Source organism: Pagrus major, chromosome 19, assembly GCF_040436345.1.
Source record: "Pagrus major chromosome 19, Pma_NU_1.0".
Taxonomy (NCBI): domain Eukaryota; kingdom Metazoa; phylum Chordata; class Actinopteri; order Spariformes; family Sparidae; genus Pagrus; species Pagrus major.
The window spans coordinates 18712786-18740013 of record NC_133233.1 but is presented as its reverse complement, the minus strand read 5'-3'; the positions used below and the strand labels follow the sequence as shown (position 1 = coordinate 18740013).

General features: G+C 41.3%; 1 long non-coding RNA gene across 1 annotated transcript; it reads left to right on the top strand.

Annotated features, from left to right (window-relative positions):
- The first annotated feature begins 900 nt into the window (after nt 1-900).
- LOC141014671 (uncharacterized) lies at nt 901-26979 on the top strand. Its single transcript, XR_012180509.1, has 2 exons — nt 901-997; nt 25816-26979. It is a non-coding gene; the product is annotated as an uncharacterized lncRNA (long non-coding RNA).
- Nucleotides 26980-27228: the final 249 nt, after the last annotated feature.

Below are 27228 nucleotides of genomic sequence, written 5' to 3'. Positions count from 1 at the left end.
GAGAGGGTCTTGTTTAGGTGTGATGACGCTCCCTCTGACATCTTGAGCTAAAACATAAAGCACAATAAGAGTTCAAATGACTAGTATTTCACTTGAAGGTGCCATTTTTTATGCAGTCACAAAGAAGACAAGGTAAGCCTGGACTATGGTGTCAGATCTGTGTACAGAAGCACTTGACCTGGCACAATGGGACACTTTAACCTAATTGAGAGCTTGTTATTGAGGACATTCTAGTATTACATATACTCAGGTGATCAAATTTCATTATAAAGGTGTCATAAGTCACTCCTTGTCTTGTTTTATGGGCAAAAGGGTGAACTTAGCTATCAGAATTAGATGTGTTTAAGGAGAAACTCATCAAATCTGAGTGAGTTTTTAGTCAGTTTCCTACATCATTTTCTTCCTGGACATAGTTCTTGGACAAATCTTCCAAGTCCTTGAATGATTAAACATACATAGATGATAAATAATCACTTTATTTTATGTCACAGGTCAGATTTAAGTCATTTTTTGGGTGTCTGACAGCAAAACAGGTCAATTAAGAGTTGAAAACACATTAATTAGGGCTCATTTGCCTGTGGAGACAATTTACACAGTCCAAGTGTGTGTGCATTTAGACAAGAAACTCATAATCTCTATTATAAATGAGTTTATCATATCAAAAAGTTAAATATTTGTGGGAATATTTGGGGAAAATCCTCAATAATATAAAATAAAAACAATCAAAATAACCTCCAAGTTGAGCCCCACATGTAAACAAACCTCTATTACTATTATTGTTGTTGTTGTTGTCGCATCGATTCTTTCGCCCTGCTTTCCAGTCTCGCCGTGACGTCACGCGCCGTATCCCGAGCGCTCCCCTGAGCGCGTGGTCCTGGTCGCGAGCACATGGAAGTGAGGTCGAGATTTGTGTGTGTGAGCCGCGCGACTGATCATCAACAGGAAAAATGGGATATAAAAGCGACAAAGCGGCGGCGAAACCAGCCCGAACAGCGCGGTAAGAGCTCTTTATAACCTCCCCTGTCGACTGCATTCATTATTATTCCACTAATTCTTGTAATTGCACTCATTAACAGGGCCTGGTTGTGTTTGTGAAGTAGAATCTCTTTATCTTTCCAGTCTGTTTGCTGGAAACTTCATTTGAAAAGGGGGTGATAGTGACAGAGGAGAATGGCGACGAGTTTGCACAGGTTTATTAAGACGTGAGTGTAAAAAGCTGTCGTGGTGCAACCTGTCTGAAAACTATTAAAACTATTGTTCTCGGGATAAGTGTCATTTTCTGTCTGGCTTTCTCCATTGTCTGTCCAACTGCCTGTTAACACGGCACAGTTGAGAGCTGGAGGTGTTTATAACGCACGTGCTTGCTAGTCTATTGTTGTCTCGTGCTTACTTTAATGCTCCATGTTGTAGCTTTTATTCTCCATGGACCACAAAGTCTATACTGCTTCGAGCGTTGTTTAATCTGTGCTGTCAGTGTGCTGGTACCATAACAAAACATGATAAAAGGCATCTAGCAGTAGCATCAGCAGCTCACAGCCAGTGTGGAGTCTGTTCGTGTGCTATAAAAGGAGAAATGTGTCTTAAGGTGTGTTTTTGAGTTGATATGAAGATGTTGGAGCACCACAAAAGATGGGATGAGTGTGGATTCAGTGTGTGGGCAGGACGGTGTGACCTGGGTTCAAGCCTCCATGACAACATGCATCCACCCTGTATGTACTGAATCCCAGTGGAAGAGGTGCTCTCATGTCATTACAAGCCAAAAGACGTCGACACAGATGCATTTTATGTTAAAACTGGGCTCGTTTGTGTGAAAAGGTGACTTTTTTTTTACATGTCTTTCTTACTTATTTGCCATTTCTGTGAATCCTCTTTCTGTGACCAGTTTTAATCCAAGTGTCTAAATGTAATTTCACCGACAAAACACCCATAAAAGTCAGGGTAATGGTAGGGTTGGGCGATGTCTGCTGAATTGGCATATGACGATGTCTACAGTGAAGCATCGCGATGGACGATGACATCGTTGTTTACGGTTTTGCGGCAGCGTGTCCCCTCAGTGTTGTCATGAGGCTGCAGTTGCGTATATCTCCCATTACCACCGACATACATCCCTGTACCAGGTTTAAAAGCATCCTCGTCTCCGCACCACATGTCCGTATCTTGGCTTTGTTCAGCCTCGTATGCATAAATCAACATTGGCCAACTAGCCAAGGAAGCTAAGCTAAGAAAACTTTACAAAAGCAGCATGACTGAGAGAAAAAGCGGCCGGCGGAAAAGAAACACTGCTGCCACAAATTTTAGTGTTTTGGGTTCGCCTAACTGAAAAACTGAAATTTAAAACCCAGTTCTCACCATTATGATCACCTGTCATATTTTTGGGCTGTATGTTCCTCACTGCTGAACCAGCTGGATGGTAGAAGGTGAACAGAGGACGTCAACATGTTCGTCTTGTTTACATCGTCAGCTAGGCTACTTCTTGAGTTTTGGTGAGAACTACTGAAAGCGGAAGTACATTCATCTGTTATTTAATTATGGATCATTACAATAGCTTTGTTTTAGAAGCAACGAGAAGTGTGAAAAAATAAATCTTGTAGAAATCGTGTAGAAAAAAAGGAATGTATGATATGGATTGTTTTCAGCCTTTATCCATAACCGATAACTTTCTGCACCTCATGGCTGATACTGATAAGATATCGATATCACATTTTTGTGTTCCTAACCAGTAATTTATGCACACCTGAGGGCTTCTTCTTCTTCTTCTTCTTCTTCTTCTCTTCTTCTTCTCCTTCTTCTCCTCCTCCTTCTTCTCCTCCTCCTTCTTCTTCTTCTTCTCCTTCTTCTCCTCCTCCTTCTTCTCTTCTTCTCCTTCTTCTCCTCCTCCTTCTCTTCTTCTTCTTCTTCTTCTTCTTCTCCTTCTTCTTCTCCTTCTTCTCCTCCTCCTTCTTCTTTTTCATCATCATTTTCTCTCTTCTCCTTCTTCTTCTCTTTCTTCTTCTTCTTCTCCTTCTTCTTCTCCTTCTCCTTCTCCTTCTCCTCCTTCTCCTTCCCCTTCTTCTTCTCCTTCTCCTCCTTCTTCTTCTTCTCCTCCTTCATCATCATTATCTTCTTCTCCTCTGTCATCATCATCATCATCATTATCTTCTTCTCCTTTTTCCATTTCTTCTTCTTTTTCATCATCATTATCTTCTTCTTCTTCTGCTCCTCCTTCTTCTTCTCCTTCTCTTATCCAGGGTCAAACATTGCTGTGTATTTATCTGTAAGATAAACTGACACGTAAAGGTGCAGACACACTGGAAGTTGCATCCGGTGCATGATAGATACGGTACACGGGTTGACGGACCAATCGCCGTATCTGAATTTGGAGGATCATGACCCAACCTCTAGCTGTATTTCTTCCATCTTATTGAAATCATTCTGAATAGAGATTCCAACTTAACTGTTTAGATGGACGCAGGTGATCTGATAAGATATACGTTAAACCCAACTGTATTCAATTAATGAATTCATCCTGGTTCACCGTCAATTCATCTACTGATAAATTCCACCAAGTATTAAGTCTCTGAAATGTCAGAAAGTAGCTAAAACAGAACGATCAAGATGACGTCAGATGTCTTTTTTTTGTCTGCAACAGTCAAAACTCAAAGACATTCAAGACAGTGAAGTAAAACTGAGACAAGAAGCAAAACATCTGTGTTTTTCACGTGAACTCAACATTTAAACATGAAATAATAGCAGTTGAAAGCGACAGGAATAGTTTGCAGTCGTTGGACAGGGGAGTCACATCCATAGATATTTGCTATTCCTCGAGTGAGGAAGAGAATTTTCTATTTTCTGATACGATTACATCAGCTCTCCTCTCGTCTGGTACTTCTGCTAAAACCTTGTCCTCCTCACTGGAGTGCCGTTTACAGTAAATGTTGTGTATGTTAGTGTGTATCTTAGAGATCTGTGTGTTTTCCAGGCAAACTCGCACCGTGCCAAACTCCACTGCCTCGCCACAGTGACTGCACACATACTTCTCAGATACTTTAGAGGCCCAGGAATACATTGGAGGTCTGCCGTTATGTAATCTCTGTTTTTCAGAGCTGGAAGCTGGAATAGATTAAAGCGCTTCATAACTCCTGAAGTCAGAGCTGCAGCCGCTCGCCAGCTCGACTTTTCTCTCCGGCTGTCTCATTTTACAGCATCATTATTATCAGATGACATCACTTTCCTCTTTGGGAATACGCTGCCTCATTTGCATGCTCTGTTTCTGTCTCTTGAGCTGTCAGCGTGTTTTTATTGGCGGTGACGACCTGTGTTTGGCTGCAAGCGTCTTTCCTTGAACAGTGTTTTTAGTGTGAGACAGTTTACCACGTGAGAGTTTGAGGAATATGTTTCTGAGGAATGAGACTCATGAGCCCTTGGATGTAAATCAACTTCATACTTAAAGGAGCGGTGTGTGAGATATGGCCAGAATTTTAGTTTAAAAACTAAAAAAATGAACTAACATTACCAACAGAGTGTGATGAGACAACAGTGTTGACATTATGTCAGATGCAGCTATGTATTGTGCTGCAGAGACGTCTACTTAAGTTACTTAAGGCTAACCAGCTAGCCTTGGCCCGTCCTGTCTCATTGTACCACATTGTACCACTTTGTACCGCAAGAGGTGATCGTCAGATCATAGTCTCAGCTGGAAGATATAAAGGCAGTAAGTGTCAAATGTCAAGAAAGGAGGTATTTTTACACTTATGTTCCTTTCTGGAAAAAAAAAAAAACAACGGTACGCCTTCCGAATTCAAGTTTCTTTCTTTTACCGAACTAAGACGAGCTTGTTGATGAAAGTTTTCAGTAATCCAGGTCACGGTAATTCTAAGTGCTATATCGTAGGCAACTGAAACAAGTCCAGTTGCCTACGATATAGCACTTAGAATTACCGACAACTGACATTTGCACACAACAAGACATTTCACCTCTCATCCAAGATGCTTCGTCAGGTCTGAAGAAGTGAGAACTGATACAAGAACTGTGAACTGAAGAAGCGTCTTCGATGAGAGGTAAAACGTCTTCAAGAAACTGAAACACGTCTGGTTGCCTACGATATAGCACTTAGTCAGACAGGCTTAATTGCCTTGTTAAGTCAGCGTGATATAAACTTAATTCGAACCCGACATAAACGAAATAAATTCACCCACACAGTCTTGGTTTGACTTTGCACAATTACCTCTGGTTTGATTTTAAATAAACCATTTTCACCCACTGCTAAAGTCAGACCCTCTCGCTCTTCTGCCACGCCTCTCCTGTCCCTGCCTCATCTTCTTCTCCCCGAGTCATTATCCTGATGACAGCTGCTGTAAATCACCTCTGTTTTGTATCCCCTGTCTTGCGATTGCTTCACAGCTAGCTGCTACTTGCTAATGGCAGCTAGTCACTACAACCAAAGATGGTTACAGCAAAAAGTAGTAAGTCCAGTATCGTTTGCAGGAATTTTGCTGCCCCCGGATAGTTTTGGAAATAAGCTACCTTCGAATTTTTACCATTTCTTACAAATTACACCTTTAAATAAAACTGAAAGTTGAATACTCCTTTTCTGGTAAAATGTTGATACAAGCACACATAGCGCTGTTTATGTATTGTTAGCGATTTATCCCTTTTGCAACATTCAACATTCGCATTCACATTCACTCAGAAAGATGAAGCTAGCAAGCTAGGCTCACTCTCTGTTCTGAAAGGGAAGCTAGGTAGCCTAGCTGGCTAAAAATAGCACTGAATCATTACTAGACATTACTTTTAGTTTGTTATTTCAACACCTACTGAGTAAAGCTGGGCAATATATTGATATTATATCATTAATGTGATACAAGAGTACATATTTTCTTAGATTTTGGATATGGTTAAATCATGAAAGCAAAAGTGTTGTTCCTGGTTTTAGGGTTTTAAGGCTGCATTACAATAAAGTGATGTAATTTTCTAAACTTATCAGACTGTTCCACTTGTTCTAATACTTGCCTTGACCAACTTAGTTGTCGTTTGTCGCCCAGTCCTTGCATTGATGAGGTGCTTTTGAGAAGATTTTACAATATTATTTTAAAGTCATATCGCCCAGCCCTACTGCTGAGCCACAGGGTAACAAATTGCTGAAATCACAAATGGGACTGAGCTATAGCTATGGGCATCTATTAGCTAGCTAACTGTAGGCTAGAAATAGTATGTAATATCACTTCATTGGACATGACATGGTATAACAAACTATCTTTAGTGCTTGCCCACATTGCACCAATCAAATCGAATTACCAAAGTTGGATCCAAATACTTGTCCACTGGAGAAAACTAATATAGAGAGTGTGCTCACTGCAGAGATGTTAAGTTACATTTACCTCCTCTATAATTACAATTTTGGCTCAATAAGTACAGAAGTCAAAACGAACACCAATGATAAAATACATTTTCTAAGTACCCTTAAAGCGAGTTAAAACTACAAGTCATTACATATTCACTTTGTGGGTGGTATGGATTAGTGGCCTCTTTTTCATGACGCAACTGTTGCCAGCAAATAATGCACTTGAGATCAGTTTCTGACTCAAATGTTCACTTATTTCAGTTTTTGAATAAGTAAGTAGGCCTTTGTGCTGTATGGAGCCTCAGAGAGAGACCACGTGGAGCAGTGTTGTGGGGCGCTCACAGCAACGTCTGGCTGTTATGTAACACTATTGGTCCCTCTGGTGAATGATGTCATTGCCTAACCTCATATGCTTTTAGTATATACAATTTGATAAAGAAAGAAGAGAAAACGAGACTTGAAACATGTTTACGTTCCAAACTCCCATTAAAAAAAACACTAATTTTAAGCTTTTCTTATGTGTTTTCTCTCAGATTACCAGCCCTCCTTCTCAAAGGTGTAGCGTTAACTTTCAACCGCCGTAATCTCCTAACATGTCTTTCTCACCAAGCTTTTCCATCATTCAGTTGGAGCACTGAGGGATAAAAAGCTGCTGAACACTGAAGCTGGTCAGCCCTTTTTTTTTCTATTTGCATGCAGACGACATCAGTGCATAGCAGAGTGCGGAGAGCATTGTCATGCACTATATTGTGGCGACAATCCTCATCAAAGCAGGGCGTACTGGCTGGATTAGAGCTAATTCTCCCACAGGCGTTTCCCCTCAGCCCCGTGTATGCAGACCTCCACACAGGAGGCCAAGAAGAGGGCAGGTTTTTGAAGCCAAGTCGTTGGTGGAGGAGAGGAATGTTGCAGTAAACTGGCTCAGGACACAGTAGATATGGTTGTATATTGATGGAAGTTTAAATGTTTATGTTATTATCGATGGTGTTTAGCTGTAACTGACTTCGATGTGGATTTTTCACTCTCCTTTGACGTTTTTCTACACTAAGTCATTAATAAATAATAAGAAGAATCATGCGTTGTAGCCCTCTAACACCTCTATTGACTCCTGTGTTGATTCATTCCTTGAGACTGACTGGGCTTGACGTCACAGTTGTGATTGATGCCACTGGTTACAGACTGCTGACCATAAATACCATGAATACTTTCATTTGCATTTTTGGGACTAAACCTGAGAGGCTGTGTCTGTCTGTTATGTTTACAACTCGTGGTACAGAGTAGAAGTGTTGAGTTTAAAGAGACAGACCGACCGTGTACAGCTAGAGCAGAAGGGTAGAAGAGGAAAAACTATCCAAGGACTCACCAATCACTGTCTGTGCACCCTCCAGGAAAGGAATCACAGACCCGGTATTTCACTCAGTCACACTGATGACCAGCCTTGAGATGCTCCATGCAAGAGAATGAGACTGATGTCATCTGACCTTCTCTTTGCATCCGGACTGAACTCAGTGCTCCTGTATTTTTAAACTGTATAAATGACTGGAAAATGAGCTTAATCTGATCTTTTCACAATCGCTTTTTCTATTTAAAATATTCATGCTGTAAAGATAAGTCCCAAAAATGAGTTCAGGGTCTGCCATTTACTGCTTCGTACTCTTTTGTTCCACATGTCCTGGTAATATCTAGAGTTCATACAGCTTCATACATCAAAAATATCCCTCACAGAACCAAAACCACAACAAGCACCAACACTTTCATTAAGACGTTGTCAGGTATGGTTGTCAGTTGTGGTTGAAATTATCTAACCAGCTTGTCTGTAGACTGTAGCCGCGGTTGTCTGTGGTGTCAGTGTTACACAGTGGTTGGGTATACACTGATGACATGACTTGCTTACTTTATGCTACCAGGGAACCTGATAACGTTAATGAGGGTAAAGGAGTTAGTTACCTCACTGAGAAGTTGGAGGTGTGCAGCCTGTCTGACATATTTCAAACGGATCCGCTGTCAACAAATGCAGAAAATTACAGTTGTAATTTGCTTAAATCACTGAACACATTTCATTTCCTGTGACTAGCTGTGCCTACAAAGACCCCTCTGCATAATTATATGTGTAAAGAAATGGATTGAAAATAGCGTTACATCAACTTCAACCTCTTGAACCCAACTTGAATTCCCCAGTTTTCCTTTTAATGTCGCTTCAAAGTAAGAAATAGTTTTCCACTGTGGATATAGTGTCCCATATATTCTGTTCCTACTTGTTCCAGAGCTCAATTGAAGCTTTGTCACACTTATATTAAGTTCAGTGCGCAAACCCATGGCGCCACATTTTATTGCTGTACTACTAAATCAAATGGGAAATTGTACATGCGTGTGTTTTATCTGTGTAATTCACTGAATGGATTTCACGGCATTCATCCCATGACATCTCTTTCTGCTCTCTCTGTTCGCTACAGCCCGGCACAGTTTATTCCACTGAATGACATACTGCCATAAACACACAGGAGGTCGGAGTTAACCATCAATCATAAGAGAGAGTAAACGTGATCCTCGGCTGCTGTCGAAACAATCCGACAGGTAGACGTTGGCACAAACTGTAGTGGAGGTAAAAACAGTGGCGTGGAGGAGGCAAACCCCCCACTCCACCTCCCAGATTCTCCTGGCGAGATGAGTCACACACGACAAACAATGTGTTTGATTTCGCTGTCAGTTCACCTCAGGCGTGGAGGGAGAGAGCAGACACAAACTGTTTGACTGACCTACATACTGTGTTTATGTGTCCTGCCGCTGTGCCAGTGAAGGGACTTGAGTTTGAAAGGAAACAATCCCACACATTTAATAAGCGGGTGTCAAAACTCCCATTGTTGAGCTGACAGAGCAGAGGAGGAGTGCAAGACGGATAGACACCGCTTGTTTGCCCGCAGCAGTTAAAAGTAAAGCCCACATGCGTTTGCGATGATGCTGATGTATGCCAACTCTGTGCAAATAGGATGAGTAATCTGACATGCATTACCAGCACTGCTGTGTAAACCATTTTCACACTTTGAACCTGTGACGCTGGCTTTTTGGCATTCGAACAAGGGTTTTGTAATGGCTCTTTCCAAGTAGTTCCCATGCTGAGGTCAATCCGAGGGGTCATTAGATGATTTACCAGGGAAGAAAATAAGAAAACTAATGAAACATGAAAAGAAAACGCAGTCGTTATCTACTCACCCTCATGTCGATGGAAGGTCAGGTGAAGTTTCATAGTCCACAAAACATTTCTGCAGTTTCACAGCAAAACAGAAGTAGATGGGGGACTTGCCTTTAGACGTTGGAAAGGAACAACTGGAAAAAATACAATATAATGGCTCCATAGAGCTTGTTGTCCAAGTCTCCAGAAATCCTGACATCCCAAACTGATTCGAAAAGACATCATTTACACCCTTTTTTTAAGGTGAAATCTTCACTGTAGCTGCGAAAAAGTTAGCACGCGCCTTGACTGAAGTGGGTGCGCAAGCTTGACGATGATGTATATAATGTCTTTTTATATCACTGTTTCCCACCCTTCTAATTTATTTCACTGATTCAAACAGTTCTGATAGGTGTTGATGCTCATTGTAGGATGTTTTCCTGGTTGTAATCCTGACACCCTCCTGTCCCAACGATGGTGAGATGCAACTTGTCAATGGTGCCATTTTTGTCACAAATTGTGAAAAATGCTCATCACAATTTCCCAGAGCTCAAAGTTTCATCCAAAACAATCCAAAACCCAAAGACTCTTCATTTACTAAGAAGCAAATCCTTAGATTAAAGAAGCTGGAACCTGCAAATGTTGGACTTTTTTGCTTGAAAAATGAAACAATTACTCAATGATTAATAATCAAAACAGTATGAATTAATTGCAAACATTGTGTTCATGTTACAATATATCTTACCAGGAATGTGCGCTCTTCCACATAAGTATCCGATTGGTGTGTTGCCAGATTGCGCTACCTTGCAGTCAAAGATGAGCCGGGTTCAACACATTTTCTGGATGATCCTCTATCTTTTTTGCCGAAGACCTTTGTGTCTCTGTAAAATGAATGTGTAGCCTGTGCGTTTTCATGCAGTGCTGTTGTCTGATTGAGAATAGGGACGTTATCTTCCTGTAACAGAGCTGAAGCAAAAGAAGTGAGGAGATTGGCGGAGCTGTACAGGTTGCTTCAAGTCGAGTACGATTGGTAAAATCTCCTAAATCTGCAGATTTTTGTTCCATTTCACTTGCGACTGATTTTTAGGGCAAAGCAAAACCTCTGCTGCATATTAACCTACAAATCCGACAGTATCAGCATCGTAAAAAACATTTTTGTCTGTTGTGGTTGTGACTCTCGTTTAAATCCTATCTGCTCGCACATTATTGCCTCTGCTGGATATTCATACTGTGAGCAGTTGGCATGAAGCAGAAAATGTGTTTTATTTTCCATGATGCATGTGGAATAAATGAATGAAAACACATTTTTATAGATTGATCCATCATGGGAAGAATGTCCTACACAACGTAAAGCTCATTAATATGATTTTGTGGTTTATTAAGCAGATTTTATATTGGAAATTAATTGTGAAAATGCAGCTTTTACATTGACAAAACAACATTCAGTTCAGACTTGAGCTGTGTTGTGGAAACAGTGGCTGTGACCTTGTCAGTTTGCTGCTTAACTTCTACAGAAATGTGACTTAAAAGCTGTATTTCTTGTAAAGTCGCCAATGCATTCATGTAATCAAGTGCACGTCTGAAAAGAGGTGTGTGTACCAGGCTAATTCATCTTTATTTATGACACAGAGAAGCAGACGGCACAACACAGGATCACATGTTGCAGGTGGAGTTCACGGTGCAGTTTAATGATCATTAAAGCAACGTTAATGAAATATTAACAGCATCATGTCAGAGCCAACTCTCTCCATCACTCGCTCATCAGGGGTTGGAGGTCAGGCGGCTGTCTGTCTGGCAGAATTCATCAGGCTGATTAAAAGTGCCTTCATAAAGGTTAATGTCGTTGTTTTTCTCCTGGAGTGAGACCGGCTGGTGTGCTGTCACCAAATGAGGATCCTCTTCCACCAGGTCGTTCCTTTTTTAAGCTTTCTCACCTTTACTCTGTCTTCTCCTGTTGTTTATTATTCAAAGCGGCTGGTGTGAAAGTGTGAAAGCTGCCGGCCTCCTAAAGGAAAGCAGCCCGAGGCACGTCTGCGTCTGCCATCGCCCAGCGAGTCTAGGTGTCACAGGACATCCTCTGACACCTAAATACGGCCTCAGGTTGTCACTCAGGATTTCCAGTTGTCTGGACTTTAGTCTTCAAGATGAGCCTCAGTACGCCAGTCAGATTTATTTTTCTCTTGACAGGAGAGATCCATTAAGATAGAAATAAAAATATAGAGGTTTTTGTTTACGCTGACATTTAAAGATTCGATTTTAACGCATTTCATAGTACGTTCCCTTCACACTTCACAGAGCTCAGCCTCCGTTCTTCATGATGGGGATCCTTGGTGGCACAGATCGCACTCCCTTTTGATGTGCTGACTGTCTGTCCCAGGGGTGGTTTTGATTGCCTCTTTACTCCCCTCCTATGTAAGTCAATAGGAGCCAGCCTGCCATCTGTGGGAATTGATACCTCTGCTGAATCATACTATTAAAGTGCTCCTCCATCTTCCTTTTCCACTGTCTCAGCCCGCACCCTGTCACCCCGAGCTCCCCCTCGTCCCCTCCCTTGCCTCCCCCCTCTCTCTCCCTTTTCTGAGGGGATGCGTCTTATCTTACAGCCAGAGATGCAGCAGACATGACTGCCAATTGGGGCTAAGGCCGTGTTCAGACCGAAAATAGCAATGCATTACAAAAAGGTTCTGCATCGGTGTGAGTCCAACCACGACTGGTGAGAAGATTGAACATGAACACCGTGGTCCATTTCCAAAAATATATCCATGCGTTTGCAGGGCACCTTTTTTACACTGGTGTGCCTAACTGAGGTGCACCATCACATAATTTAGGTGGAACCCATTATACATTTTAATTTAATTACTTAACATATTTTGTAAATGATTGTAAACAGAATGCAACAAAATTCCTACTATTGTCTAAAAGATAAACCTCCGAGGAAAATGTTTAGTAGCACGAAACTTATCGGCCTGGCTGATAAAATAAATTTTGGCTCTGATGCAGCATTCTTTCTTTTTACTATATAAGTAAATAGAAACTAAAGTTATCAAATAAATGTAGTGAAGTGGAAGTAAGTAAGTGGCAGAAAATGGAAACCTCTAAATTGAACTTCAGCACAGTACTCAAGTCCATTGGTTATCAGTCTCTTTGATTACTAATAATCGGTATATGTATTGGCTCTGACAAATCCATATCGGTCAATCCCTATTTAAAAGATGGCAAAACACTCTACAGAGGGTTTGAAGACTATTAGACAGTAAAGTTATGACGGGGGAATCCCCCAGTGTTTAAAGCAGTGTCATTGTCCTTTTCTCTAGTCAATACTCGCAACTAATGATTATTTTCATTAACCATTAATCTGTCGATTGTTTGCTCCATAAAATGTCCGAAAAATGGTGAACAATGACGATCAACGTTTCCCAAATCTCAAAACGACGTCCTCAAATGTCTTGTTTTGTCCACAAACAAAGAATATTCAGTTTACTGTCACAGGGGAGTAAAAAAACTAGTAAATATTCACATTAAAGAAGCTGAAATCAACAAACTTTGACATTTTTTTTCTCTAAGAACATACTCTGCATACATACAATAAATCTATTATCAAAATATTTTGCAATAAATTTAACACTTGACAACTAATCAATGAATCAACTAATCTCTGTGGCTCTATTGTATACATCCATACATCTGAAAGGCCATTTTTGTGACCCCTTTAATAAATGAAAAATAACTGGTTGCAGACAGTTTAACACCTCAATTGGTAAAATTGTCCAATGATTCACTTGAAAAATTGTAAAATTTGAGTAAAGTCTAAAAACACATAACTTTGTGTTGCGGAAATGTTTTTTTCTTGTTCCTCTTCTCTTAATGATCTCATGACCCTTCAGATTTATCTCTCCATCTTCCTCTAGCTAAAGGCCACCAACAAAAATATCCGGTTCAGTAAATCTTTCTTAATGACAAAGTCAGTCACTACTGCATAACTCTTACTGTAACAAAGTCAAACTCAGATCTAAGTTTAGGCTCAGTCGCTTCAGAGATATGAGTGAAGCTGAAGTCATTTGGTCACTTGGTACCATACCGGCTCCTAAAACAGATGTTTATTTATTGGTGTCATTAATGGCAGCTCATAAATTATTCCCCTGCTCCACCTGTGTCACTTTTTCCAGTTATTCTTAGAGGACAGTTGTGAAAACATGGATAGTGACAACAGAGGAACAGAAGCTGCAGCCAGCTGACACCTCCAGCCTCTAATGGAGATACAGTGTGAGGAGGAGGAGGAGGAGGAGGGTTTGTGCCACTGCTGACTTGTCACTGCGAGCCCAGCAGGCTCATCCTGGTCCTGATTAATGGAGCTGTCTGCTGTGCCTCGCAGGGGAAGAGCAGGGCTGTTTTCCCATTCACTGAAGCCCCCGTTTATTTGCCCACAACAGATGGGCCCCCTGGGGCCCCCGGCTCGTTTGCACCTCCCGTGCCTTATGCGCTCAGCATCCTTCATCTTAATCAGTGAACAGGTTCCTGAGCACAATCACCTGACCTACAGGTGACCTCTGTGACTCGTCCACCTTCACAAAGTTACTCCGAAGACAACGGCTCATTACTCTGCTGTTGTCAGGTGTGGACTGCAGGTTGTTAAGACTTTCCTCTTTTGTCCTCGTTCTGCAGGAGGACGACACACTGGCACAATGACTGATCTAGTGCTGCCATCCTGTAGGATTTTCATGTGTGTGTGTGTGTGTGTGTGTTTCTTACATGTTTCGCTGCTTTTCTTTGTCAGTTATGATAGTAAATCAATTCCTTTCGGTTTACTTTAGGTTTTGGACTGTTCACAAAAGTAGCAATTTGAAGACGACACTGGGGGCTCTGGGAAATTGTGATGGGCGTTTTTCATAACTCTTTGGCATTTCATTGATAGATGCAGCTCTGATGTTATTCCAGATGCTCTATTTGTGCTTCTATAGCAGAGATGTTGTAAGAGAATAGACAAACACCTTTGAATAGAAGTCTGTGACTCCAGAGAAGGCAGTATGACACATATCCCACCCCTTCCTCCAAAAGCCAATCTGCTGCTGCACAGCCCAACCTGTAAACATATCAGCCAATCATGTTGTTGCACTGATGCACGAGTACAGTTAAGAGTTGCGCATGCACAGTAGAAATATAACCTGTGGGGAAAAAAGTGTTTTAAACCTTATTTTAGGGCAAAAGTTACCAAACTTCTTCAGTGTTTTTTAATCAGATTTGACTGGTGGCCACTGGGAGTGAAGTTGTGGCTCTCTTCCCATTCATTTAGATATTGGACCTGGTCTTGATAGCACGAAATACCTGGCTGAAGCGCTGCTAAGATGGCTGCCGAGTTACAAGACTTGCCCAAAAGGACTTTGGCTATCGTCAGAATCAGAAACAGAATTATTGCCAAGGAGGTTTTCACATACGAGCCATTTGCCTTGGTGCTGTGGTGCATTACAGTCAAAATAAAGAAGTAGACTTGCAAATAGACTCATGAATATGAAATAGAAATTTACAACACAGTGTTTTGAATGAAGAGGATGACGAGGGCAAAGTATTGACTAAAGAACGTGTAAAAGTTCACAGTATAAATAAAATGAATATAACATACAATAAGCAACATGAGTCCACATCATATAATGTATAATTATGTATAATTGACCAAAACAAAATTAATCAAAAATAATAACATTTGCTGTTTGGGCTTCTTAAATGAGCAGATTATCTTCTTTGTGAGTTTTAGACTGTTGGTTGAACAAAACAAGTCTTTGAAAATGTCACTTAGATGCAGTTTGACATCAAGTTCATAATTTAATTCAGTGTTCCACGATCAGTTCATTCATTCGCTCACAGTAACTCAGTTTGTAGCGCCACAGCGATCCCTGACCTCATGTTGCCTTACATAAAATGTTCCTCTCAGTGATGTATGCAGCTTTTAAATGGGGGAAAGAGAGAAAATCGAATCACGACTCAGGAAGGGTTGATGATATCTTAAAGGAGACTTATTATTATGCTTTCTTGTTTTATTTCCTTTCCTTTAGTGTTTTGTTTTTGTTCTTGTGTGTGTAAAAGTTCTTGAAAGTTAAAGTCAAAGTCCGCACCAACAGAAGCTCCTCTCTCCCACAGAAAACACTGGTCCTGAAACGCCTCGTCAGTAGTCACGCCTTTTATTCTGTGACTCTGTGACATCACGCTACGTCACACATTTGCATAATTTACGTAAAAATTGATTTAGCACAGGTGGTCTCTTGTTGTTAGCAGTGCTGGCTCAGGCATGTGTCAGCAGACCAATCAGAGCAGATTGATTGATGAGCAAAATATTTGGGAGGAGGGGCCTTAAAGAGACAGGAGCATAATATGTCTCCTTTAAGTGTTGGAAGAGAAAAGGTTGGATCAGTGCATCCTGTATTTGCTAAATGATAATGTTGACCGTCAATTAATCTGTTGCAGTTTCCTCAATTGATCAATTGTTATTTCTATGAAATGTCAGAAAGTAGTTTAAAAAAATGTCCATCAAAATGTCTCAAAGCTGAAGTTGAAGTATTGACATTACTTGTTTTGTCCAACCTACAGTGCGAATCTTTGACAAAACTAAGAAAGACAGTAAATAATCAATTTTTGAAGCTATTTTTTTTTCAGACATTTATGTTTGAGAAAATGACTCAAATGATAGTTTTAGATTCATTTTCTCTTAATTGATTGACAGACTTATTGTTTTAATCCTCAAATAGTCCACCTTTACAGCCCTTCCTACCATGCGTAGATATAATATATTTAATCTATCGACTGATACCTCTTCAGAGGATTAAGTTTCGGGAGCATCTCGGACTGTAACAGCTTTGGGTCAAGTAATTCTTAATTGGATAAGAGCAGCATGTGGTCGATCCAAACGCTATAAAAGTAGAAGTAAAACAGCCAATTAAACATTTTCTGGTTTTCAACCATCCACCAGTGTTTCTGTGCCAGAACGTGTTTTTTTTTTCTCTCTTGTCTGAAAAAAATAAGCACTTGTACTTGTAAATCTAATCATCAGATTCTGCCAAATGAGACAAATGCAGCACCAGACTGAAAAATGCCTCGTCCCAGAAGCGTCTGTGCTCTGCCATGTCTCATGAGCTTTTCATTCGCACAGCAGATTGTCTTTGTTTGTCTGAGACTCATGATGAATTCTACATCTTGGATCGAGGAGACAGTTTTGAAACTCCCCATTAATTGTTACAAATGCACAAATCGAATCCTTTTGTTTAACACTCAAGATTTTTGGAGAATGGAACAAGTCTTTTTTCTTGTCTCTCCTCTGTGGTGACATTGGACATTGTTTCCTCTTCCTGCTGATGGCTGTTGTTCTTTTTTACTATCAGGGAGAAGCAGGACGGGACTTTTTCAGTTGCTGCTGATTCACCACAGATTAGATTCCTGTCCCCAAGCGTGAGATTGCTTGGTTTCAGACTGCAACATTACATGAAGCTTTTATAGCATAATGCATGCCATTACACACGAGTGTTTTAGCCATAGGATGTAAAGGACAAGCTCTTTGATGTCCTGTATCTGGTCTCTATGTCGATTCAAGGCTGTGTCCAAAGCATTTGTGACAGATTTAGAAACACCCTGACAGCGGATCTCATTTAGTAATAGCTTCCTTCCCCTGATTATTTCCCCTGGAAGTTGAAATCTTGCTCCTCTGACTGACCCAGACACTTTTTCTACTTAATGGGGAACAAAACAGATGCTTCATTTGCAAGAATTAGCAAGCTCTCTAAATGTAAACTGAATTAAGGATTAAGAGTAAGAGAGTGGAGTCAATCCTGCTCTCACAGCTCTTTCCCTTTATTGCTCACTTGCCTTTGTACTTTCAGTCCTGCCTCCCCTTTTTTCTGCAGCACGTCTTAGGTTTCGTCTCTTCCCACCTCAGGTTTATGCTGCCAGGTGATCTGGGCTGAAAAATGTCACAAGGGCAGTTTTGGTTGCATTATTACAGCGGTAAGCTTAAAGCCTGAAATCCAACAGATTTTCACACCTCTGGCACTGCCATTTGGCATTCACTAAATACAGTCAACGAGATTAATCGACTGGTCCATTAATCCTGTGACCTCTCTTAAACAGACACTTTACGGCTACGTGGTGCATGATATTGTGCTGAAGACGAGGCTAACACGCCCCCTTACATACTCGGTCGAAAAAGACGGTGGTTAGATTTATGCTTTACTCATCGTATTTTCAAACAATTATTTTATTTACATATAGGGCGAGGCCTTAAATTATATCTCAAGTAATGAGTTCAGGTGGGGGTTGGTAAACTTCCCTAAATACACTAAAGAGTCGCAAAGAAGACAGTCACTAACGTTAGCATTAGCTTTAACTCTTGAATTAAGTTTTTTTTTTATGTTTTTTTTATGTTAGCTGGTCCAACAAAGTATGAAATGCTCTTTGGCCTTGGAAGTAACGTTGAGTTAGTTTACCAGCAAGCTAGTTGGCCGTTCATGCTAACAGAACGGGCAAATACACTGTTTACTCACTTCTCTCCTTATGTTTTTGGTTTTCACTCTTACTACAGCTCCATGCACCACTTTGACTTTGAAAAATCTAAAGCTTAGTTATTTTGCTAAGCTGTGATTGGACAGTCACTGTTGGACAGAGGGGTTAAGTGAAGGGTCAATTAAGAAAAACTGAAAAAACAAGCTAGTACGTGCCTTTGTACACCTCGTCCTTTTGTGATCGTGAATGGTATGCTCGCAGCTGATCAGATGGCTTGTTGTCTTTGTCCGTAATGCCCTCACATGGTATTCCAGCCCACCTCCGTTTAATCTCTTTGGGCCTGAGCCAACTCTAAATGCACAGATCGCCTCTTTTCACAGAGACAGCAGTGTCAGCAGGGCTGTGCTTCTCCGCTGAGCCCCCGAGCAGACCCCTGGGTCACTGTCTCCCATGCCCTGAAAAGGAGGTTGGACCTGTGGGACCGGCGCTGTAAAAGTGGCCTGGTACTCATCAGCTGCTGGAGGTGTTTTGTCTAAAGCTTTTTCATTCATTTACTCTGCTGTGTGAGTGTGCCTTTAACATTAAACAAGCAAGGGCAGACGTGTAAATATTTAGCCTTCCACGTTTGAGAGAGTTCAAAGGCGGCCGCAGAAATGAATGGAGGACGTGCTCCAACTTCAGCTAACCCAGATAAAAGAAGCCGAATTAAATGTCCATAAAGAAACTTCACAGCTAAACCTACACTTTTATTGTGAGGGGGGCAGCAATTAATCACAACCGTGTCTTTTAATGTAGGACACCAGTGCTTCCAGTTTCACGTGTCCCTTGAGTTTCCCACCACAGTTGCTGATTAATGTGCCTCAAATCCAAACTCCACTGTCCCGTAAAGCCGGGTTAGCTATTGGTTATTCCTCAAAATGACTGGGGTGTGTAAGAGGAAAGGGGTTATAAGGGGTTGGGACGCAGGGTGAGAAAGGCACGAGAGGTCCTTTTAGCCACGAGCATAGTGGCTGTCGTTGGAAAACACAGCCTGGATATCGGTGTCCAGTGTCCAGACAGTCTGGTCAGAAAGGTCAGAAGCTGGGTGGGGGACAGTTCATGGGAAGCAATTTAACTTCCTCATTTTGACTCCCTTAATTTTGAAATGCCCTGAAATGATGACTGTACATAATCCACAGTTATTGATATGGAAAAATATATATATATCTTTAATTTTTCAAGCTGTACATGCCTCGACTGTTTCCGTCTCATTACCGTAACGTCCTCGGCATGCAGGGCTTCAGCTGCTGGCCCCTGGGCACAAAAACTACACAAAATTCCTTGTGACATTTAGATAAGTCAGATATATCTTCATTATTTACAGCATCTGATGGGTTCACGGTTGGATCAACCAGATGAACTGACATCATGGAAAATGTCAAAGCTGTCAATGGAAGGAAGAGATGCGCTTCAAAGACGGGGAAAGTTCTCGCTCAAGTATTTCTTAAACTGTCTGTTAAAGAGTTAAATTTCCTAAATAACTGAATTAGGAGGGTATTTTTTTTTTTTTGTCAAATTAGGAGCTATGATGTGGAAAGACCCTAACTAAATTCTTCCTGATTTTCTGAGAAAGATAATGTCGTCATTCTTTACAGCAGGAAATAAACGCACAATGCTAATGTGAGGCCCGGTTGTTCATTTATTGGATTTGTGTGGGATGTTTCCTAATGACTGGAAATGAAGATTAAAGCAGAAGAAACAGGGTGAAATTCCACGAATGCCATCGAAAACAATTGGCCTTATATCACCATGGGCTGAGCATGACGAGCTGTCCTGAAGGATCATACGCCTGCTTCAACTTTCCCTTCTGTGTCATATCTCACAATTTCACACAAATTTACTAAATGTTTTGAGGAAGTGAGTTAAACCGGTGCACCCTGAGGACAATGCAGGCGGTTTATCAAGTTAGTTTGTGACCTAATGTGACCTGTAGGCGACCCAAAATCTTTCTCTTGGCTTACAAGGTGACTTAGTTTTATCCTTAACAGGGTGTAGTGTGCAGGTTGTTAATTTAAAGGTGCAATGCGCAAGTATTTTTTGTTAGTGTTGTGTTTTTCAACCCTGTACTGCATCTTTTGGAGTTGTCCTTGTCCGAACACCTGATACAAATGAGCGGGTCGTTATCAGGCTTCAACAGAGATTGATGACGAGCTGATCATTTGAATCGGGTGTGCTGATGCGTTCACTTGTTCAGCTTTGTCCTGTCTTCCTGTGAATTGTCTCTGCACATTGAGAGCAATCTTAAAACCAGATTCAGTTTCCTTGTCCACGTACACTTTCTCAGCTAATAAAGCTGATTGTGAAACAAATAATTATTGTGATTATTACCAGTTCTTCTTCTGCTGAAGTCATTTTGGTCTGTATTTGGTCAGAAAACAGGAGAGACTAAATAAACAGAAAGACATTCATACAGCTTAGAAGCAAAAAAACATCAAATATTTGGCGTTTTTGCTAAAAAATAACTTCTCCCTTGGACGTCATAAACCTGTAAATCTTTCCCACGTCTCTCTCCGTCCCAGTTGACGTGAACAAAAGTTTATTGATCGGTCATCTCAGGGTGCCAATTAGCAGAAGCAATGAAAGATCAGGAGATGGGCCGTGTAACGTGCACAATACAGCACACACATACTGATGACATGCATGGGATTGTCTTGTATTTAGCCTCATTTTAGGAGTTTCCTTTCCTAAAGTTTCAAATGAAGTTAAAGCTTTATACCAGCCAGCTTTCAAGTCTCTGCACATTTGTTTTTGATACTGAAAAGAGATTTATTCTTGAGTATAACTTTAAGAATAATATACACCTTTTTTTAAGAAGAAATGTGAAAAAACATCACTTTGAACTCGTTTTCAAAGGACAAAGATGTATGTTCAAAATCAGCATTCACAGGAAATTCATCCCCTGCGGACTCTGCTTGAATATACAACCGTGGTCACTTTCATTGAATGCAGCTCATGTGACGGATCTTTTATTAAGAGGAAGTGGAGCGGTGCAGAGGGTTTACATCTTTCAGCCAGTTTCACTTGAGATCCTGTGGCTGCAGTGTGTGGTCAGCTATAGGTGTCTGATTGTTTACATTCCTCACGTGTGGCATTCACGCAGAAATTATCGCCTCAGGACGAGTCGAACGAGCCAACTTTCTGTCCGGTCGCTTTAATTTGCGTTGCTCCCATGAAGGACTATCCTTGTTTTAATTAAGGCCGTTTAAGCGTCGTAAGTTCTCCAGGCTGAATGCTCCTGTCTCGTCCCTCTTTTGTCCTTCCTCCTCTAACGGTTTAGCATTCATTCTGGATCTGCACCTGTTGATTGGAGCATACGTCTTTCCCGTTTTACGTCTTGAATTTACAGCCCTCAGCTGGAGGGACGACCTTTCACTCGGCCTCTATGGGAGAGCTGCAGCAGCTGTGATGACTTCACTGGCTCCTCGTGTAAAGAGACGTGGAGGAGGGGAGGGGAGGCTCTCTGCACCTTGAACCTGATAGCAGCCTGATTTGACACGCCGCCTCCGTCAGCTGTTAGCTTCTATCTGATTGAAGCCGTTTTCAAAGAAATAAAAAGGTGTATTCATTTCTCCTCATGGTCTCATTTGTATCTTTTCATGTGAATCAAAGAGAGGCAGGAAGAGACCACTAAAAAGTCCCCCAGTTCTTCATATGTGTGGTCCTTGGCAGCAGAAAATGGACTTTTATGTGAGGCCAGCAGCTGTGTGAAGAGAAACATTAGCAATGCTGACTCATTACAAAGAGTAGCTGAACAGTCCGTGCCAATTTTATTTCTGCTTTTGGCAGAGAAGGACGCACTTGCAGTGGATAACAGCGTGTCAGTGTGAGGAGAAATCTCTGCTTTGTAAATGGATGATTTTAGGAAGTGCCCCATTACCGGGCAGCTCCTCTCGCCTGCTGGCTTTCCTCTGGAGCAGCTGTCGGTCAGCGTGTCAGTGGGTAAATCTCCGAAATACAGACTGCTAATGAGGCTGCAGCTCTTGAGGAAGGCCTGGCCCTGAACTCGGCATCACACGTTTTTTAAGTGACGAGGTTCCCCGGAGAAAAGTTTCAGACGTCTGAATATTACGCACACCACTCAAGCGCACTCATCTGCAGATTTGCTGTTTACACATCTCTTCTGACTACATTTTGAGACGTCATTGTGGTGGTCAGTGAGCCTCAGGTGGTCTCTCAAACCCAGACCTTTAACCTCCCTTCAGGATTGTTCCTGCCTACTGTTGCCCTCCTGTTTGTCACTCCGGTCAAGAGGTTTCTGGGTAATGAGCTTGTTGTCGATGAAAGACGTGTCGCAGATCGTCGGCACTGCTGCGAATTCCTGCCGGTTCACGTTACAGCGGAGATACGAAGCAACTGGAGTTGGACGAGTTTAGTAACTGGTGACTCAAAGAGGGCTGACGTTGCTTTTATTCAACTGGTTGGAAGCAGCTCGTTGCAGCTCTTACATATCCTCCATGACCCAGTACCCAAGGAGTGGGGAGAAGGGGCAGACGTGTCATTCATGCAAGGATGAACACATGCCTCTCGATCGTACGTAATGTTCATCGCTCTGCTAAATAGACTTGACTTACAGACTATGTGCAAACAATGAAAATGGGAGTTATGTAGTCCTACTTACATAATCCCAAATGTTTCCAGCAATGTTCGAACACAGATAAATACGACTCTTATGGTCCCACGCTACTTCATAACATCATCGAACTCTGTCTTTAGTTACAGTTTTTTAATGACAGAAAAAACATCCTGTGCATTCATGGAGGATGGTTATCAGTCCTTTCTTACTTTCTGTACTGCTCCTGCTCATTATTTGCACCTCTGGCCATATTCCTCCTTTTTGTATAATAAAGTCACATCTGATCTGGTTTGATATCAGGCGGTGGTTCAGTCTAATGTGTTGCCAGTATCACGGCATCGTGAGTGTTTATGGACGGCAGCCAGCCAGCTCCCTCTGTGACCCATTGTAGATGAGACTTTCCCCTCCGAGCGCCGCGGTTATCAAGTGACTGACCTGGTTTAATCAACGTCAGATGAAAAAGGATTTCCCACAGCGAACCAAAGTCACGGTGGGAAATGTCATACAAGCTCTCCTGCTTGCGAGCCTCAGCGTTTCAGCAGCAGTTAAGTTTGGTTGCCGCTCATCACGTATAAATAAAGATGGTGCATAAATGAAAGTGCAGTCAGGTTCAGATATGAGTATGCAGCGCCTGCATGTCCATAAGAGCTGCTGCTGCTGCTGCTGCATACTGTAAAGGTACATGTGACCGAGTGCCGGTGAGCGGATTTCATCCCAGTGCCAGTTTTAGCCGGGCCACGCTCGGATACCAAACCTCCACGAATAGTGCGAGGTCACGTGAGGAGGGCACGGTGCCAGTTGGGTCGTGTTGGTTACAACCTCGCCCACATTCTTTTGATTTGCTGTCAGCCCCCTGGAAATACATTTTGTCTGACACGTGGCGTTCCTGCTTTTACAGCCACTCAGCTGCTCCAGAAGTCAACCTCTGTGTGAACCATGTAATGTCCTTATAATGGGACAGTGATGGAGGCACCAACTATATCAGCAGTAACACACATGAAGCTGGAGTTCCTCTATTACTGTTTTACTCTTGACTGTTTTCAGTTTGTGTTTGTTTTCACTGGAACACACCTGGATTTTTTTAAGGGGCACTCCACAGATTTTACACATTCATTTATTCATTACTGGTTTTTCATTATGAGAGAGGTGGATTTCCTTGTTTTTTTTTTTAAGCTTGAGTCATCACATCTTGTCCTCTGTCACCTCAACTTTGATCACTGTGTTTTCTAATCGTACAATAAAGAATCACTGGACTCCAAAAGTGAGCTTAAAATTGGGCAAATCTGATTGTTGACCGTTTTTGTCAATTTTCTTTTACGGATTTGATCATCAAATTGACTTTTTCATCACTAAATTTGGTGATATTTGGGGGCGGGGAAATAAAATTACCAGCACTTTGGTGTTGTCACCATCCTAAATAACATTACTAGCCTATGTGTTTTCTTTCTTGTACAAGCAAACAAGGTGGCGTCCTCTGGCGTTGCCTTCTCGTTTAAATTTCAGAAGTCACAGTTGAAAGCGGAGCTCTCCATTATGACGTCAGCGCTTCTTCTGTGACACGTTGCTCTCGATTTTTACAACCAGAGGCTCCTCTAAACTGTCATGTGGTTTATGGCTGGCCAAAATTAACACGTATTCATCTAGTTCATCAATGTGTCTGAGCAACTCGATGTTTTAACCCCTTAAACCTCAGTGGAGAGGTGTAATTAGAAACTAAAACTTTGTTTTGAAACCCACATGTCTTTTGTTCTTGTCTAGGTTTAAATTCTTGGAGATGTTACAGATGTTTAAAATCACCTCCAGCACAATATTTGCATTTGATGGGCTTAAATATTAGAAAACACCTTCCACTATAAGCCAACAGCCACCAACCGAACCATTCAGTTACACCCAAAGTGTTAAACTTTTGTACCAGAGGCTTAAATAGACGTAGGATCCATATTTTGCCAACCTGATCCTGTCAGGAAATGATTTAAAACGGGACAGCTAAACCTTAAAACGACTACAACTACTAATATAAGGGCCACAGAATGATCGTACAGTATAGCCTTTTCTTAATTACTGATCGTTCGTCGTAAACGGGGCAAAATTAGGTACAAATGCGAAGTTCTAACAAAAACTCAACGTTCTTGAGGTTAGGGTTTATTACAGGACTGTTGCGATAGTTTTAGCTAGCTGTACCTAATTCACCGGCCACTATGTTTAGTAGAAAGTACGATCTTCCTCCTACAAATGAAAAGTTGAATTCAGAAGATATAAAACTCACCTTCTTTCAGTTCAATACAAGGTTTCACAGCTTGTTCTGGTGTGACCACTAGCAAGCTAACGTTACGTGGTGTAGATATTGTTGCGTTATTGAGGTTAAGGTTTGACACTGGACTGTTGCGTTAGTCTTAGCTAGCTCTATCTAATTAACAGGCCACTTTGTTTAACATAGATGACAGCCTTCTTCCTACAAATGAAAAGACAAATTCAGAAGATATAAAACTCACCTTCTTTCAATTTAATACACCTAAAGCTTTTACAGCCTCGTCATGTGAGCTAACGTTACGTGCCATAGATGTTATGTTATTGAGGTTAGGGTTAGTCTTCGTTAGGTGTACCTTTTTATAAACTGGCCACGAAGCTTATTAGAAATGACAATCTTCCTCTTGAACAAATGAGAAGTTGAATTCATAAGAAGTAAAACTCACCATCTTTACAGCTTGTTCTGGTGCCACCACCTAGCTAACGGTGGCAAATGCTAGCTAACGTTACATGCTGTAGTTGTGTTATTGAGGTTAGGGTTTATCACTATCACTATTAATATAAATGACAGTCTTTCTTCTTCAAATGAAATATTTAATTTATAAAAAATAATCAATTGAATGTATATGTTGGCTAACAGTGGCAGATGTTAGCTAACATTACATGCTGTAGTTTTTGTTGTGTTACTGATATTACTCAGTCAATTCACTGTTTTTTTTTGTGTGACTCTATTACCTTTCACTCTAGCATTCACTATCATCTCACTATCACTTAAATTGCATAGTTTGGCTTCAGTGCTACTTAAGAGGGGAAAGCAAGGGGGAAACTCTACATTAACATGTTTAGTTTATCTCTAACTCTCCCACAGCTAACACTCCCAACTCATAATGAAAGTGTTCTTCGTAATAACTCGCATTATGAAACAGGGGACAGCTCACAAACAGTCATATCAGTAGTCAAACATGCTCCTCTTTCTCTGTTTTGCAGGCCGGGTGGTGTTGCAGACCCTCGCGCAGAGGTTTGCTGCAGCTGTCGCGCTCTGAAGGTACTGATCTGAATGGGATGGATGCAAAAGGTGGAAGCAGTCGGTGTTGGATTCGGTTTCACACACACAGGCTCACACAGAGATACTGCATGTTTTTAATACTAGCCACTTCCCCCTTTCTTTGAGAGGACACAGATATACACCCTGAATGGGCCCCTGTGGTGATACACATTGTGGTTGGGAAGTACCTAGTGCTACAACTGTCATGCTGGTCTGCTTAAAGGGGCAGTGCTGATTTCTCACTACACTACTTTCTCCTGTCAAGGCTTTGAAACCCTAACCATATGGATGGTTATAGAAATCTATAATTTTTCTGTGCAGAGGTATTTTCTGTATCATACATGAATGTTTCCAAATGATCAGGATATCGTCTTGTCTCTTAAAATGCAGAAAGACTTGTTTGTATTTGTTTAATATCTCTTTAAAGGTGCAATATGTAAGACTTGGCCATGTGCCGAATTCAGAGGGCAGCATATCACCAGGGTAACCCCTTACTGCTGCTAACTGTAGCTGCAGTTAGCTATTCAGCTCAGTTAGCAGTACAGCTAGCGGTCCGGACTGTGAGCACAGGGAGCTTTGGACCGGGACTGGTCAGTGCTAGCTGGTTAGCATGCTAACTTCAGTAAATATATCTCATAACATCAAAACGTTCACATTCTGTTGATCTTTTTTTTTTTTTTACGTTTTCAACTAAAATTCTTAAAAATTAACTAAATTAATTATTAATTATTGCACCTTTTTGATAAGCGATCAACTGGAAAGCTTCTTAGGCGTCTCCATTTCTATGCAGGCCCTCTTCACACTCGTGAGAAAAAAGGAAACAAGTCCGATCAAATTTTCGAAAACCTAAAAATATCATAACTTCTGGGTTCATGACACTATTGAGCCTGAATACAGTGAGAATTCGTGATGTTGTGTAAATGAAGTCAAACCACAATGAGGTGAAAGAGGAATGGAATTTGTTTTGCAACAGTTTCTAAAGCCACACACATTTTTACTTTCATAATGCCTCCTACATGTTGTATGTATCTTTCTGGCACTTTAACACTGTTGAATCCTGTAAAAAAAAAAAAAAACCTTGTCTGAATAAATTTTTCACCCTGGCAGATGTCTACTGAGCGTGTGTTTTTCTTCCGAGTCCGACAAGTGAGCGAGGCATGTTCCTTACACTGAAGCCGGTCCTGGTTTGTTCTGCATGGCTGCCTCCTGTTTACAGCTGCAGAGAGTGAAAGCGTTTTATTTTGTACATGAGCTCCACACAGTTCTCACAAAGGGTCATTTACGCTCACAAGATGCTATATCTGTACTTACTATAAGATCACAACCACAACGCATGACTATGGTGCTGTCCCACA